This window comes from Onychostoma macrolepis, chromosome 12, assembly GCF_012432095.1.
Source record: "Onychostoma macrolepis isolate SWU-2019 chromosome 12, ASM1243209v1, whole genome shotgun sequence".
Lineage (NCBI taxonomy): Eukaryota > Metazoa > Chordata > Actinopteri > Cypriniformes > Cyprinidae > Onychostoma > Onychostoma macrolepis.
Genome location: NC_081166.1, coordinates 27620670 through 27633908, shown reverse-complemented (window position 1 = coordinate 27633908; position 13239 = coordinate 27620670). Strand labels below are relative to the sequence as shown.

General features: G+C 38.8%; 1 long non-coding RNA gene across 1 annotated transcript; it reads right to left on the bottom strand.

The window, feature by feature from the left end:
• Window positions 1-9436: 9436 nt before the first annotated feature.
• LOC131551419 (uncharacterized) lies at window positions 9437-11240 on the bottom strand. The gene is made up of 3 exons (XR_009273762.1): window positions 11032-11240; window positions 10877-10942; window positions 9437-10438 (listed from the first exon to the last, which is right to left on the bottom strand). It is a non-coding gene; the product is annotated as an uncharacterized LOC131551419 (long non-coding RNA).
• Between the last annotated feature and the right edge of the window lie 1999 nt (window positions 11241-13239).

The following is a 13239-nucleotide window of genomic DNA, read 5'->3' as shown; positions in this document are numbered from 1 at the left end:
ATACCACAGCCACCGCACAATCAGACTTACTATAAAATCATTCTGAGGATAAATACAGATTTAAAATCATAACAGGAAATAGTTTAATAGATATGATACTGTTTTTTGAAATCAAATATTTGCATAGCTATGACAGGAAATACTGGAATCTAACGATGTCTTAGAAAAAAACTGTTAATATTCAAAAATAAAGCATATACATAAACCCATATAGGAAACACGCATAAGAGTTATTGGATAAGCATGTTATAAACTTATGAAACACTGGTGTTTCATATTTTAGAGCAGTCACTGCAATTTATGAAAGAAATCAATTACAGTGGTATGCCAAAGTTTGGGCACCCCTATATTCATGATTTTCCTTTATAAATCATTGGTTGTCTGGATAAGAAATTTCAGTTAAATATATCATATAGGAGACAAACACAGTGATATTTGAGAAGTGAAATAAAGTTTATATGATTTATGGAAAGTGTGCAAGAATTATTTAAACAAAATTAGGCATGTGCATAAATTTAGGCACCACAAAAGAAAAATTAACTCAATATTTTGTGCATCCTCCTTTTGCAGAAATAACAGCCTCTAAACGCTTTCTATAGCTTCCAATTAGAGTCTGGATTCTGGCAGAAGGTATTTTGGACCATTCTTCTTTACAAAACATCTCCAGTTCAGTCAGGTTTGATGGTTTCCGAGCATGGACAGCCCGCTTTAAATCACACCACAAATTTTCAATAATATTCAGGTCTGGGGACTGAGATGGCCATTCAGAACGTTGTACTTGTTCCTCTGCATGAATGCCTTAGTAGATTTTGAGCAGTGTTTAGGGTCGTTGTCTTGTTGAAAGATCCAGCCCCGGCGCAACTTCAACTTTGTCACTGATTCCTGGACATTGTTCTCCAGAATCTGCTGATATTGAGTGGAATCCATGCGATCCTCAACTTTAACAAGATTCCCAGTCCCTGCACTGGCCACACAGCCCCACAGCATGATGGAACCGCCACCAAATTTTACTGTAGGTAGCAAGTGTTTTTCTTGGAATGCTGTGTTGTTTTTCCACTATGCATAACGCCCCTTGTTTTGCCCAAATAACTCTATTTTAGTTTCATCAGTCCACAGCACCTTATTCCAAAATGAAGCTGGCTTGTCCAAATGTGCTTTAGCATACCTCAAGCGACACCGTTTGTGGCGTGTGCAGAGAAAAGGCTTTTTCCGCATTACTCGTCCATACAGCATCTCCTTGTGTAAAGTGCGCAGAATAGTTGAACGATGCACAGTGACACCATCTGCAGCAAGATGATGTTGTAGGTCTTTGGAGCTGGTCTGTGGGTTGACTGTGACTGTTCTCACCATCCTGCGCCTCTGCTTATCTGAGATTTTTCTTGGTCTGCCACTTCGGGCCTTAACTAGAACTGTGCCTCTGGTCTTCCAATTCCTCACAATGTTCCTCACAGTTGAAACTGAGAGCTTAAATCTCTGAGACAGCTTTCTGTATCCTTCCCCTAAACCATGATGTTCAACAATCATTGTTTTCAGGTCATCTGAGAGTTGTTTTGAGGCTCCCATGTTGCCACTCTTTAGAGAAGATGCAAAGAGGAGAAACACTTACAATTGGCCTTCTTTAAATACTTTCTCATGATTGGATTCACCTGTGTATGGAGGTCAAGGGTCACTGAGGTTACCAAACCAATTTTGAGTTCTAATAATCAGTGCTAAAGGTATTGAAATCAATAAAATGACAAGGGTGCCTAAATTTATGCACATGCCTAATTTTGTTTAAATAATTCTTGCACACTTTCCATAAATCATATAAACTTTATTTCACTTCTCAAATATCACTGTGTTTGTCTCCTATATGATATATTTAACTGAAATTTCTTATCCAGACAACCAATGATTTATAAAGGAAAATCATGAAAATTTACAGGGGTGCCCAAACTTTGGCATACCACTGTAAATCTGTATGTGTGAAAAAATCAGATGTAACCCCCTTTGTAATCCTTAACATTTTCATAAGTAACTGTAACTAATTACAATTACTTTTATTTTGTAATTAAATTACGTAATTCAATTCCGTTAAATCTGACTAGTTACTTCCCAACACTGCTTACTAATGACATATAGTGTTGATGATAGGTTAGACACACACACACACACACACACACACACAGTCTATTTTTCAGCAATGACTCTGATTCATACTTACAAAACTACAAATTACGAGTGCATTTGAGAAATGTAACATAGCTTTGCTAACTTTGTGAGGTTTGTGAAATAACTGAATTGCTGGAGAAGTTTACAAAAAGGCTCGAAACCTTCCTAGGAGTTCAGTGTAGAGCACTGAAACAAAATGAAAAAGACAAGACCCAACAGGGAGCAAACAGCGATCTGACCCTCCTACAAAATTGCACGGCTGGAGAAAAAGGGCAATCGTCAGACAAGCTAAAACACTGACAGACTTTAAGAGCTCTTTGGCTGAAACAGGAGAAACTGCCAGGACATCGTCAATCTGTAAAGCACTTCACAGGTTCAACCTCTCTGGAGGTGTTTTCACAGAGAAAGACAAACTCATACCTGTTTGCTAGACGTGATGTGGAAGGGGGATGGGGGTGAACATGTGGAAGGAAATGTAGTGAGTTGTTGTTGAGCTGTTTGGCTTGGATGCAAAATGTAATTATTGGTACAAATCAAATACATGTATATCTCAAAACTCATCTTGTGTCATAGTGGCAGAATGATCCGGATTCCTGCTCAATAGCAACATGAATGAGCCAAACACAGGTAAATCATTTTAGACAGAAGTGTCTAATCATGCTCCTGCTTTCCTGCAGAGTTTAGCATGTGCATGTGGATGTGCATCAGTGCATAAGGGAGTATGACGGAAGAGGGAACATGCAATGAATCAAACATTGAATAAAGCAAAACAACTGAGGAAAAAATTGTGAATTAGTCCTCAGATGCCCTGTTCATGCACTGCAGCATCTAAGAGACAGTTTTGGAAACAGCTGTGAGTAGCTAGTTCATGTCTGTAATGATTCATTGTACTATGGTGGTTAAGCAGCGAGAAAAATGGCTTGGAAGTGTTTAGTGATCATGAAACCTTGATTAGCTGGTTTATGTGTGCTTGATTAGAGCCAGAACTCTGCTGAAAGGAAAATGGACACTGATTTAAAAAAAAAAAAGTTTTCAGAATGATTTCTGAGGGATCACGTGACACTGAAGACTTGAGTAATGATGCTGAAAATTCAGCTTTGATCACAGGAATACATTGCATTTTAACATATGTTCAGATAGAAAACAGCTATTTAAAATTGTAATAATATTTTCACAATATTACTGTTTTACTGTATTTTTTGATCAAGTAAATGCAGCCTTGGTGAGCAGAAGAGACTTCTTTCACAAACATTAAAAAAATGTTACAGAGCACAAGTACATTTGAATGTATATTTAAATGAGCATAAATGATATATTATATACATACAGAAATTACAGCAAAGATTAGGCTCGGGTGATGGAATGTTACTGTCAAATTAACAAACAAATAAAATGAAATGTGTTAAATAGATGTGACGACACTGAAACTATGTAGTTAATCATGTTCATTTAAAAAAAAAAAAAAAAGAAGAAGAATTAAATTTATTACATTTTATGCAAACCTATCAGGATTTGTGAACATTTGTGTCTCCAGAATCGTTCTGTGCTGCCACTGTGTTACGTTTAAGTCTCTGTGCAAACATACAAGAATGTTTGTGTGCTGCAACCACAATACAAAACTCCAACTCCAACTCCAATTCGTTTCTGGCCCTAATTTGAGATTGAAGACAAATGGAGAAACAGCTCACCTTTGACAGACAGCACTAGAGCTCAGTCCACCCTTATTTAAAGCCTTTCGGCCAACTACACTCATCATTCCCCTTCGCATCAGAGTGACTGAGAGCCAAAGAAACGTAAAGCACCACATAGCATTAGAGTTATAGGAACTGCTACGGGCTAACATGAATCACGAGTCTCTCCGAGGAATAGTTTTACAGCTGCCACTGTTTTCCTCTTTCCTGACGTTGACTGTGGGATGAATGAATTAAGTGGGTCACAGCTGCTAAGACGAGCACATATTTCAGCTTCTGTTCAGACGAGCTTTCCTAAGGCTGTATGGGCAAAGAAGTGAACATGTTAGCCTGATACCCTCTCTTTTTTCTTTTTTCTGTACTGGAACCAGAAATGCATGAGACGGAATGTTAAATCATTTATTTACACAATGCTTTCACGTCCTCCTCCCGTCTCTCCGTGTTTGTTGTACTTAGATTTAAAGGATTGTTCCAGGTCTATCGAACGTGGATGTAGATTATCACATACAATATTTTATTTATTTTTCATTCTGGAGGCTTTAAAAGCAGAAATGTGAAGCTCTTGTTTTTGGTAAAGCATCTGAATTGCTCAGTAAAATTGCATTTGTCATTTGAACCGTACGGTTGTCTACTGTAAACTGTCCGTTTCAAGGAAGTGGGAGATTTCTACAGTAGGTGGATGAACATCTGATGTTTCCTCTATGTAAACTGTGCTTTGAAAAAGGTTTTCTGGCATTAATAAAAATACATAGATATGCTTTTTATTATTTCCACAACATGCCTGGATGAATATCCATATTCTTTCTCTTTTTTTATTTTTTATTTTTTAGTTAAGTCACATTTATTTCTGTAGCGCTTTATACAATACAGATTGTTTCAAAGCAGCTTCACAGTGATAAACAAGAAAATACCAGAATCAATGACTGAAACGCAACTATGGAGAAAGTTACGATTTCGCTGTAAAGCAGCTCTCTGACCCTCCCATAGACAGTGTGACGAGGTGCAAGGTTACAGAGGGTTAAATAAATTACTCAACTTTGAAACTAGCTACTAATTCACACAATCACGACTATGCCACCGGGAAAAACCCACAGGTTCGCCTTCTCACAAAATGACCCAGAGACACAAGTAACAAATCTTTATTAAATAATTTCTCAATTAAAATGAATTTTGTTCAGTAAGAAAAAGAAAAACTATGCCCAGCAAATGCAACAAACTGCCATGAAAAGCATGCAAAACAACAAAAGCACAAGAGAGCAGGGGCTTCGCAATAGGGATGCGGCTAGACACCAGGCTTCAATAGGGCCCGTACTACTGAAAACCCACACGTGCAAAAAAAAAAAACACACTTACACACCACAAGAAATTAACTGCAAATCCACACCACTTTGATGAAGAGGGATATTTCTGCACGGGAACAGCCAGCCGGCCTTCTCCAAGACCCAGCTCCCCCAAAAACAACAAAAGAAAAAAGGAAATTAAGCAGACAATTAAACCACAAGTAACACCAGCAAACTTGTTGCCACAAAACAAAAGTAAAAAAATAAAATAAAATAAAATACCAAACCAAATTCTTAACTACAAAATAAAAAATGGATAATACAACAGACTTACAGTAAATGCAAATGACAAAAAACAAACATCCATTCAAACAAAACAAATTAAGAAATGCAGTCAATCAAGTAAATTGACTGCAAATAAGACTTAAATGCAAAACATAAATTAAAGCAAAATAACTAATTGAATGCAAACCAAACAATTAACCAAAAAGACTTGCATGCAAAGCATACATTGAAGCAAAACAAATCAATAAATACCAAACATAATAGTGAATACAATATTAAAGAAAAACAAAACGAATTAACATTATGTAAAAACAAAACAGCAGTGTTGAAATTTCAAGCCATGCTGTAGTCCCTGCTATAACCCATGCAGAGCCGGGAGCACAAAAGCAGGCACACTCACAGGATGGTTTAAACACCTAGGACACAGAAAAAGTTATAACCCAAACTAATACCCCTTTATGCGGGCTGGAGAGACACGAGTGGGTTGTACATACATACCTGATAATGGGAACCACATCATCTATCCAGCAGCCCTTACTTCAATAGATCGCATACAGGCAGCAGCAAATCACTCAAGCAGGCGGCACCCACGATTCTGAAATGCAGAGAGACACAACAGCAGAGGACCGGCGATTTCCCAGATACGGGTGCAACATACGCCTGAACAAATGCCAGCTTCACAAGGATTACTAGTAGCAGACATCAACAGTTAAAATCACTATTAAAGTCTACAACACCAACAACCTATTTGGAAAATGCCAATACATACCCCTCGTGCAACGCAACGAAACTTCAAAAGTACGATCAGCTGAGCATGACGTAACACCCTTCTATTTTGCCTCACGCCTTTATATACATTCCTCTAACTAGGACGCAATAACAAACCATTACCTACCCTAGGGGGTGTGATCAACAAGACAGCGGCAAACCCCGCAATAACTGCATTTCACCACAACAGCAAGGATCCTTACACGATCAAGGCTCAGAAACGTAGCAAGGAGATTGTTAAAATACCCCACGTGACATCAGTGGTTCAACCATAACTTTACAAAGCTACAAGAATACTTTTTGTGCGCAAAGAATTAAAAAATAACTCATTTATTCTACAATTTGTCTCCTCCGCATCACCCTATAGCGCCATTTTGGAGAGTATCACATACGTAAACAACGCATGCTGCTCTGTGTCAGCAGCACCGTACACGGATACGTTGTTTATGTTCAGATTAAAGCGTAACAACATCAGCAAAATGGCACTAAAGGGTGATGCGGAGGAGACAAATTGTTGAATAAATTTATTGTTTTTGTTTTCTTTGCGCACAAAAAGTATTTAGCTTTGTAAAGTTACGGTTGAACCCCTGATGTCACATGGATTATTTGAACTATCTCCTTCGTTTCTGAGCCTTGTTCGTGTAAGGATCCTTGCCGTCTATGGCAGGGTCAGAGAGCTCTCGGAATGCATCAAAAATATCTTCATTTGTGTTCCGAAGATGAACGAAGGCCTTACAGGTTTGGAACGACATGAGGGTGAGTAATTAATTAAGTGAACTATCCCTTTAATGTTGATTCAATTCAATTCAGTACTAGCGTTGATGCTGCAGGATGTGATTCAGCTGTAAAGCAGCACTACAGAAGACAACAGTACCATCATCCAGCTTAATTCAGGTCAAGTGTTTGTTCTCATCCAATGGTGTCAGTCGATGCGGACATATTGATAAATTACTAAAAGTTAAGTGTCTTTCAGATCCAAGCTAAGCAAGATATCATTTACACAAGATTTGGTTTACAAATTTTGCTTATTACATTTGATATAATGTTCTAAATTAAACAAATCATAGGATTGACATAATTAACTGAAATATGCTTTTATAATTTCAGTGCTTTACTGCTTCTGTAGCCTTTTTTTTTTCAGAATCCTCAATGGAGAAAGGTGTTTTTAGTGTAGTCAAATCATCAAACTGAGTCATGCCAACCAGCCAAACCTCCTGCCTCTAGCTATAAATATGTCATTTTCTAGCGCCGCTTGATCTTTTTGCTGAGTTTCTGGTTTCATAGACTTGAATGTTTTACAATTCCTTTCTTACGTGCAATCCAAAGATCTCATATTCTATCGCAGGTAACAGAAAAGTTACTTATAATTATTTTCCCTAATTAATTATAACACACTAACAGTTTATTGCAAATAAGCCTGTGTTCACACCTCTTGAGGATCGCAGATCTGACAGCACATTGACTTCCTGCAGCAAAGGTGTTAAAGCGGCAGCTCATACATCATATCTGAGACTGTGATGATGGATGGAGGATCAAAGGTTCCAGCCAGCAGCGAGGCCAGAGAGCGAGCTCTTCCGCATGAGGACACATGTTCATTTACCCCACACAGCTGGACCACGTATCCGCAATCCACACGAGATGCTTTGATCTTTTTCACTCCACCACAGAAAAGCCATTAAAAGCATGGCACATGTGAGACATCACTTATGCTAAAATGTATTGTGGACCACCTACAGTAAACCTGTCGTATCCGAGCTGCAATTTAAATTGACGCCATCCTTCTGTGTATCCATGCGGAACCATTGCTAAACACTGCGGCCAGTTGTGCAATGAGAGAAGAGGGATAATTCCTGTCAGATTCAACATGAGCGCTATAATCAGCGCTTCTCCAGTGTGATTCAGACAGGACATGGGATCTACAGTACATGTGAAAAACACTTGTTTACACCAGTAAACAGAAAACCCATAGGGCATAAAAACCTGTTTAAGAAATACAGAGCACACCTTCACATTCATGCCTCTCGGTTTGTGTGTTGCATAAATATGCAGAACGCTGACACTGCACTGTACTGAAGGATCAATGTCTCTTTTATGTACAGCAGAGCATATTCCAGCTATAAACAGGATTGACACAACAATACAAATCCCATTTTCGAGGCAGAGGAAGAAAAGTTATACAGAAAAACACTCAAATGACCTTGACTGCTGGAGTAAAAACCACAATGTCCCAGATCTGAATGCTAAGGTATCCGGCAAGGTTTACACTGATTTTAAAACAATATAAACGGATAGGAAAGGAAATTATTTTTCATTCCAAAATAAAAATAAATAAAAAATAGGCCTATTCATCCTCATTTCATCAAACATGTATGACTTCCTTTCTGTGGAGCATAAAAGGAGGAATTCAGAAGAACATTCAAGCTGCCCTTTTACACACAATTACAATGAATGAGGACTGAGGCGTTCAAGCTTCAAAAATGGTGCAAAAGCACCATAAAAGACTGCCTCATGCTCTACTTCAAAGTCATCTAAAGTCATACAGTAGCTTGTGTGAGAAACAGATCTAAATGTTGCTCTTATAAAACACTTCTGTAACTGTGTACATCACACTCTCTAGAGCAGTGGTCACCAACATTTTGGAGACCAGGATCCCTGACCTTGGCCTTTATGAAAGACAACATACACCTATTGAAAATCGATAGAAAAAGACAGCCAAGATTGGACTTCCAATTTGAGGACACTGACAACTTGCTGACATACAAGAGAGCGGTTTACTTTTGGTATGAAACAAAGTCTCCACTTTCAAATTTTGTCATTTTTTAAAGGAATTCAAACAATAAATACCGTTTTGTGGCTCTTTATTGTGTCATGACAGATCACTGTAGCGCCTCAGTTCAAGTGGAACGTGGACTAATAATTTTTTCTTCTTAACTAGTTAAATAAACATTGTAGTGAATTTTGCTTTCGCCAACCTAAGGAGGCGAAGTAGTGTAGTGATGGCTACTCACGTCCAAGATGACGTTATGATTTTGGATCACGTGTCATTTAAGGTGTGGTCATGAGTACATAAGAAAGACTTTTGGGATACCTAACTTGCAGAACCTTTACTGCATTATCAATACAAGGAAGACACAAGTGTAATAAAATAGATTTTATTAACAAAAGATGGACAAGAATAATCAACAACTACTTAATGAATACCATGAATGGGAAAGGAATTAAGTGCATAATATGCATAAAATGCAAGTGATTATGTTGGCTGTTGCTTTGTCAGAGCTACGTTATCTGGAAGGATTAACAGATACTGATAATACACAGCAATGCCAAGGTCTCTGGAAGAGGTTTGGATAGGTGATAGTTACGTTCTCTGTGGCTGAGTGAGTAGTCCGGTGGCGGTGCTGGTAACAATGCAGTGGTGAAAGGAGCAGGAATCCGTTTTGACAGCCTTGAACACGAAACGCTGGAGGATGCTGATCTCCTGGAGCACCAAAGGGTCCTAAAATCTGGAACACGCAGATGTGGCCCGGGAGTAGGTGCAGAAGGTCCTTAGCCTGGAACATGCAATCAAAGGTACCTTGGCGTGAAGGATTGCTCGCCGGAGCTTAACCTTTTTGCTAATGTCTGTGTGTCTTCTGCCTCTCTAGGCTAAAGACCCAGAAGTTGGGCAATCCGCTTTGTCTCTCTAGGATAGAGACTCAGGACGTGCTGCGTCTGTTGTTGTCTCACTGTATGAAGACTCTGAAGTCTTTCCTCGCAGGCTGGAGGCTCAGAACATGGTCGTATCTGTTGTTGCCTCAAAGCTGGAGAATAAGGACTTGGTATCTGTCATTGCCTCTTCCCTCAGGGGCCAGAGACTCAGAACGGAGGTTGATCTGTTGCAGTCTCACCTTCACAGGCCGGAGACTCAGAAGTGGTTTATCTGTTCCTGTCCCTTCCTTCGCAGGACTGAGAATCAGAACAATGTATCTGTTAACGTCTTTTCCATTGCAGTGTTTATGTTAGTGTCTCTCCCTTTCGGGACTCAGACTCAGAACAAGGAGTGTCTTTTGGGAAGACATAAACTGGGCCCTGGAATGTGCTGTCCACTACAACATGAATGAACATCAAAGAAGTCTTGTTTCAACCGCAGAAACTTGTCAATACACACCATTTTTCAAGTTCAAGTCCACCAACATTTATGTACTCTCCAGTCTGGTTTGTTTTTCAGACAAATACTGCAGATTTGGTGTTATGATTGGACAGATCACCTGTCAATCAAACTTCCTGCAAAGGGTGCAGATGAAGAGTTTATTTGCAAAAACAGATAACTCCATATTTATTTTCAGAAATCATGTTTTTATTGTGCATTCCAAGTAATATCAATCAAATTGCAGTTGGGTTGTTTTGATTAAGTTATAGTAACTTAAATACATGTAACTTACAAAATTAAAGTTAATTGAAAGTATGTTTCTTTATATAGTCTATTAAAGGTTTGTTTTATAGCAAAAGCAGATAACTCCAACAGTCGTTTTTGGGAAAAGCAGATAACTCCAAATTTCAAGTTTCAGAATTACAAAATTACAGTTAAGAAAAAAGACAAAAAAAAAAAACACTTGTTTTATCTTTGTAATCTCCTCATGTAGACACCTGACAAACATTGTTGTTGTGATCATAGACTATGGTTGTGATTACACGCAATACAGGGAGCAGCTCTTCCCTCACCTTTGTAGCGTGCTGCTTTTGCAAGGTTCCGTGAAAAAGTTTCAGCTTTTATTTTCCATTTATGCCCTGAAGAAGATATCACAGGTTCATCAAGTTTACGAAACTCCTCTCAGCTAGAGCATCTTTTCAAAGTGAAAGTAGCCTTGTCACCTGACCTGAATTCAGCGCGTTGATTTGCTGTAATGGACTTGGGCGCTTGTCGGCTTCTGCAGTGAAATGTGAACTCGTGATGCCTTGAAAGTGCACAATACTGGCTTTTTTGACAAAACAGTATTTTCTCCTCTTTGCGTCCATCTTAAGCATCTCTGGCCTCTGTTCACATCCTGTTTACAGACTCAGGCATGATGTATTTTTATTATCACTGTCACAGTACCTCCTGAAAAAAAAAAAAAAAAACAAGTAAAAAATACAGCACAACAGAATGTAGAAATATAATGTATTTTTGCTGGCAACCACTGAGAGCTGAATATCGGTACGTCTGTGAGCCACGGCCTCAAATCTCAGCCGAATCACTGATATTAAGCACATAAGTCCTGCTCATGTGACACATTCGCTTCACTTCTCATGCTCATCCTTTGGAGTGACTCATTGAAACAGAATCCACTGTGGTACAATTACTTTGCAATTGCACCCAGACAAGTCAGAGACCAAATGAGTCAAAGCGTGTCTGCACTGTCACTTTTAATCAAAAAGCTAATGGTTTAAGTAAGGGCTGCTTTACCAGGTGCCTCGTTAGGTTTGACATAAACTGATCGCTGTAACCTCATTAATATAAGACCTCTTCATCTTCAGACCTCACAATACAACTTTTAAAAGACCAATAATAAACTAAAAATAGCCAACAACATCACCTTTGTCACCATGAACTCAAAATTATGGAATGTTGCAGTGTTTATTATAAATCATATCTGTGTGCATAATTATAAAAAACACAAAAAAAAACAATCACATGCCCTCATAATTAACTTCCCTTCGCAACTACTGATGACGTTTGCACCGGTGCGAGGACGGAACAATACTCTTCCCATCCAATAACTTGTCGCTTGCAAGAGATCACAGCAATTAACAAACGACAATGAGCCAACAATCCATCAGTTCCAGTTCAAGTCCAGCCCTATTTTTTAATTTTTGTTTTGTGCACTCTGATCACAACTTCAAGACAAACGTCTGCTTTCAGAGTATGGCACATATGGTTGGCATATGAAGTGGGCTGTAGGAATTTAGGTTTAGTACTTCATGAGCTGTGGTGTGATTTAAATAACACTTTTCTTACTTTGGAATTTCCTTCCAGGTTCAGTTGAACTCATGACTGCAACACCTCCAATGAAAACAGATGGCTCCAAACAAATTACCAGCGTAACGCTCGCTTTGGCATTTTCTCCATACGTCTTGGTTCCCCTTCGTATGCTTCTCCGACAATATGTGAAAAATGGTCGAATCAATCGAGGAGGAATTTATTAGCCACCTTACTTAGACTGCCAAATCCGACCATCTGTTTTTATTGGACAAAACACAGAAATCCAATGCTTCGGTTTAATGTGTTGGCACGGGAATGCTGTTGTGTTTTTTTCTTTTGTTAGACAGCAGAGTTGCTTATTGCTTTTCTCGCTGATGCGTTTCAAAGCGCTCATGGTGTCGGTCACCTTGCTTGTTCCAGAAAACTTTAATGAAGCTAAAGATTGACAAACACGAGTCATCAGAAACCTAGAAAAAAACGAAGAAATCTTTTTCGGGGGTTCCGCTTAGGCAGTGTAAATCCCGGTTTGGTCCCATTGTAACCCACCTCCTCTCCACATGGAGGGATGTTGAAAGACGTTCACAACTAGTTACAATACGGCATAGGCATTCGCCTATTTTCCACAATAATAATCTTTTGTCAGGCAGTATTCCATTTCATTGTCCGCAATGGACTCATAATAAAGTAGACACTATGGGAGATATCTATGTTGATAGTGGTTTAAAATCCTTCCAGAATCTCAAAACTCAATATAATCTGCCAGGCACCTCCTTTTTTATGTATTTGCGCATTAGATCTGCCCTATGGGCGTATGGGGCACCTTGGAACTCTCAACTGCCTGTTCACCCTGGATTCTCCCTCCTCTGCTTCAGTCATCTATCTCTTTCTTCTTGTGCATTCTTACAAACCTTTATCTATTACAACTGTTTGGGCTAAGGATCTTAATGAGGATGTGCATGTTTTATTTTCGGATCGGGTATGTTTAAATTGTCTTCTAAAAACCCTAATCACCAAATGATTCATTGGAAATTACTGCATAGGGTTTACTTGACTCCAATGAAACGTGTTTATATGAATCTGTCATCTTCTCCTAAGTGTACACTGTGTGCAGAATTATTAGGCAAGT